Source organism: Octodon degus, unplaced genomic scaffold (genome assembly GCF_000260255.1).
Source record: "Octodon degus isolate 3935 unplaced genomic scaffold, OctDeg1.0 scaffold00159, whole genome shotgun sequence".
In the NCBI taxonomy this organism is placed as follows: Eukaryota; Metazoa; Chordata; class Mammalia; order Rodentia; family Octodontidae; genus Octodon; species Octodon degus.
Genome location: NW_004524735.1, coordinates 1,544,655 through 1,548,955, shown reverse-complemented (window position 1 = coordinate 1,548,955; position 4,301 = coordinate 1,544,655).

The window sequence follows — 4,301 nt, the reverse complement described above, 5'->3', positions numbered from 1 at the left end:
TTTTTTTTTTTTAATTAAGCATCATCCTATGCCAGGAACTATGTCTTTTAGTTGTTTGAAATGAAAATTGTAAAAGCATACTATCAAAGACCACAAAATTAGCAAAGAAAAGAATCTAAAAATATAAATATAAACTTAAGGGTAACAGTCATATGAGAATTGAACAAATGAAAACCCCACTTCTGGGAAATGGTGAGGTAGGTACAGAGGGTCTCAGTGAGCAAGTGATATTTGAACTGAATTTTAATGAGCCTTTGGAAAGGCAGTAATGACAGAGAGGGAAAAGCGTGCTTGTCAGGGGAAATCTCATGAGGAAAGGCCCAAGGGCAGGGTTTGCTGGATTTGGTGAGTGACACTGAAGAAAGTAATTTCCGTTCAACTGAAGAATTCCTAGTGAAAGAAAATGGATTGCAGCATGCCTGAGATCATGGTATTACGCTAACATCTCCCTGCAAATGCAGTGAACAGCTAAAAAATGAGTTCATGCACCACTTTGTGACTTCATTTCTCCGGAGAAACCTTCTACGGTCTTGCTAGCCTCCATTCCTTCTGTCCTATTCTGCATGCCTTCTTTGATGCTTTCTGGCCCTAATGCAGTCGTGATTAGGATCATTGTTGATATGATTCAACTTCATTCCCAGAATCATTTCTGAGATCTTTTAGAGTGTAAAGGTTGATATATTGTGCCAACAAGAAGTTAAAGCTTTTTGTTTGTTTGTTTTTTTAGGGAAGGGTCTACAATGTGTTCAGGGTCTTACTACTAGATCAGACTCATAGTCCACTGCCTGTTTACAGCCTCCCCAGAGCTGAGATTATAGGCTCGTGCCACCAGGCCCAGTCTCAATTGCTGTCTCAGCACGCTCCCAGGGGCAGGCCTGCACAGTGGGCCCGGGAATCAAACCCCCAGCCCCTGCGTCTGCCTGCAGGCACTTTAATCTGCTGAGCTACTTGGTCATTCGTTGCCGTCCATTTGTGCTCCTGCTGCTTTAGCCTTTTTCTGCTGCCATGAACTGTTGCCTCTCTGCCACCCCACCCCGCTTAGAGTCAGCTCAGTATGAACTCAAACCTCCACAAAGCATGCACTAATAAACCTTTCTCTCTTTACTTTTAGTTATCAGATATTTTTGTCTCAGCAATGAGAGAAAAGTAACCAAGACAGAGGCAAGGGATATCCTTTTAGAACTTCCAAATCTCAAGTTAACGAGACAAGAAAAGCCAAAGTGTTCTTCCTACTTTCTTGAACACAGTTAATTCTGGCACCAGATGTGTTTTTTTATTCCACACACCAAGCAATTTTCCACTGCTCATCTGCCAGGTATCCTGGAATTCCACTTCATTCTGACACTATCTGCTTACATTAAGTTACAAAATCTGCAGCTTGGGATCTCAGTCCCACAGGATTTCTTTCTATTTTGGAACCAATCACACTTTATTTTTGTTTACGGTTCACAAACAAAATGTAGGTTCATAGATGTTACAAAGAATATGAATGAATATCCCAACAGAAGCGCTTCATAAGACAAGGGGCGAGGGGGATGCATGGCACTTCTGTTCCCTTTCTGGAAGCTGTAATATGTTCAAGAATTTCCACGTGGTATCACAAACACACTGCAAATTCATTCTTCTGAGTGTCTGTGGCATTTCTTTATATGCATGCATGACTCATTCCATCATGGGCATTGATGATTAGCTTGACATTCAGCCTTTCTCCTGGTTCTAAAGTTTACGGGATCAGACACAAAATTCCAAACTCAAATCATGTGATTGCTTCTTTCATTGATCAGCTCATAGCCTGAGGTTCTCTGTATAGTCCACCAAATGTCACCACCTTAAAACAAAGGATGATTTTATCACAGGATTTCTTAAGTCTCACGAGTTGTACAACTCACTTCAGAGATCAAATATGAGGACAAAAGACTCTTCTGGTGATTTTCTGTATGAGAACTTTTTTATAGTATGTGTATTATTTAAGTTTTTATTGGTACGATTTTGCAATACATCAAATCTTAAAAATGTTCATCATTTCAATAATTCATTGAAAAGAATATTTAACCCAGAGGTACATTATCTTTTCCTGTTATTTATAAGTATTTCCCATAATGGTACTTTCTAAAGAAACCAGTTGTAGGCAACAGATATTTACAGGTGATCTCAGATTTAATTCATATTTCTACCTAGAAGATCTTGACCAAGCACTTACTTCTGTAGCCCTTCTCTCTTTAATTCCTATCCTAGAGTTTTCTTTGAATTGATTAAGGTAACAGAGTAAAAAACTGGTACCTTTTAGAAAATCATTGTATTTTTATAGTGACACCATATTCTTAATTATGTTATCTTAATTTAAACAGAAATTTCAAAATACTTTCCATTTTGCAAATAACATATTTTCTTTGGCTTGAATTTACCATGTGAGGTTGTATAGATAATAAGAAACAAATATAGCTGTAGAATAATCTTGAAACAATGAATAACTCATTCATGTCTTGTTATTTCCACCTTTACCCATGAAAGGATCAAAGAGTCACAAAACTATTTAGGGCTTTGCATTTTTTGTAACTTAGCTTTATTTTTCTGTCTTTGCAACTATACAATATGGTACTCTATTACTCAACTTAATTCTGAATATTGTTCATACCCTAAAATTTGGGCATTAAGTATTTTAAATTTATTTCTTCTTTCAAAATCTTGATTATACCTTTAAAATTTTTTGAGTTTCAAATTATATATAATGAATAAAATGAAAAGATCTTAGCTGTAGAACTTGATGAGTTTTTAAAATTCATGCTCATGTAATCCATAAGGAAATAAATTTTTGAACTCATTTTATGTTTTCTGAAATTTATTTTTCTGTTGTTTTGAATTCATAACCAGTGAGAGAAACAGCATTTTGATTTTTCCCACTGCTTGCTGAGATCCCAGCATATGGATTCTTTCCACCTCACACCTTTCATGTCTGGCATTTTTCCACTCAATATGACATATATGAGTTTGACCCATGTTTTTTTGTGTACTAGGTGTAACAACAACTTTTTGAAGAAAAACATTCCACTGTATATACCACAATATGCTTATCCTTATTTTTCAACTGGGCATTTCAGTGGTTTCCATTTGGGTAAAATTTGAATTAAAATACTATCACCATCCTTTATACAAGTTTGCCTTTTTTCTTGTGCAAACATTCAAGAGTGAATGAGAAGCATGGATTGAACTTTGCAAGATAATTCTAAGTAGTTTTCCCTATAGTCAAACCATTCCATACAAACAGCAGCAAATTATTTGAGTTTCAGTTGTTTGTCATTCATGAAAACATTTGAAGGGAAAGAACAGTAACACCCCAGGCGCACTTGCAACAGGCCTCTGAAACAAAAGACAGGCTAACCGCAGCACATATGGAGACTCATTAACACATCTATTTCACAAAGACACAGGAAACATGCAGAGAATGAAGAGTTGACCAAAGTGCAATTTTGAATTCTATTCTGTGTAGCAATTTCAACACACAGCAGTACAATTTGAGAGGAGTGACAAGACAAAGAAAAAGGATTTTGGGTGTGGTAACTTGGAGAAAGACAAATAACTGGCAAAAGAAGATTGATTCATTAAACTTATTATTATTACTAAGAAAGACTACTAACTGATACCTGGCAGTGTCTTCAGACAATGAAGTCTGGTGATGTCTCCTGTCGTACCCTCTTAACTACTTTCCTAGAAAGTGGGGTCAGGTTGTTTTCAGCTATGGCCGATCGAGTGTTTTAAGCCCACAGAGGAAGTACACAGAATTCTTGAGTGTTAATTTCTTCTTGATGATCTTGGTATTTTGTGGAAACATATTCAGACCTTACTTACTTACCTTTTATACTTTAGTTATATTAGAACAGGAGACATAGCATTCCACTGCAGTTTTCAGTTTTGTGTCCTTGATAGGATTAATTAAAATTTTATCCTTTTAGACACTTGCCTTTCTTATTTTTTTGAAATAATCCCTCTTCCTCCCATGTTCTCTTTATTGGTTACATTTTCAGTTTTGAATTGAGTCCCTTCTACAAACTAGATAAATAGAGATAGTTGCATGTTTGCAGTTATATTCCCTAAATAGTTCAGTAGGGACTGGAGAGATAGCTCAGCAGTTTAAGCACCTGCCTGGCAAGAGAAAGTACCTGGGTTCAGTTCCCAGTAACTCATGCTGTGTTGGCCTTGGAACTCTGGGTGTGCCATGCCTGGCCCAAAACTGAGCAGGGTGATCCATGCCTGTAATCCCAGCACTGGGGAAGCTAAGACAAGATGATCAGTATGAGTACAAG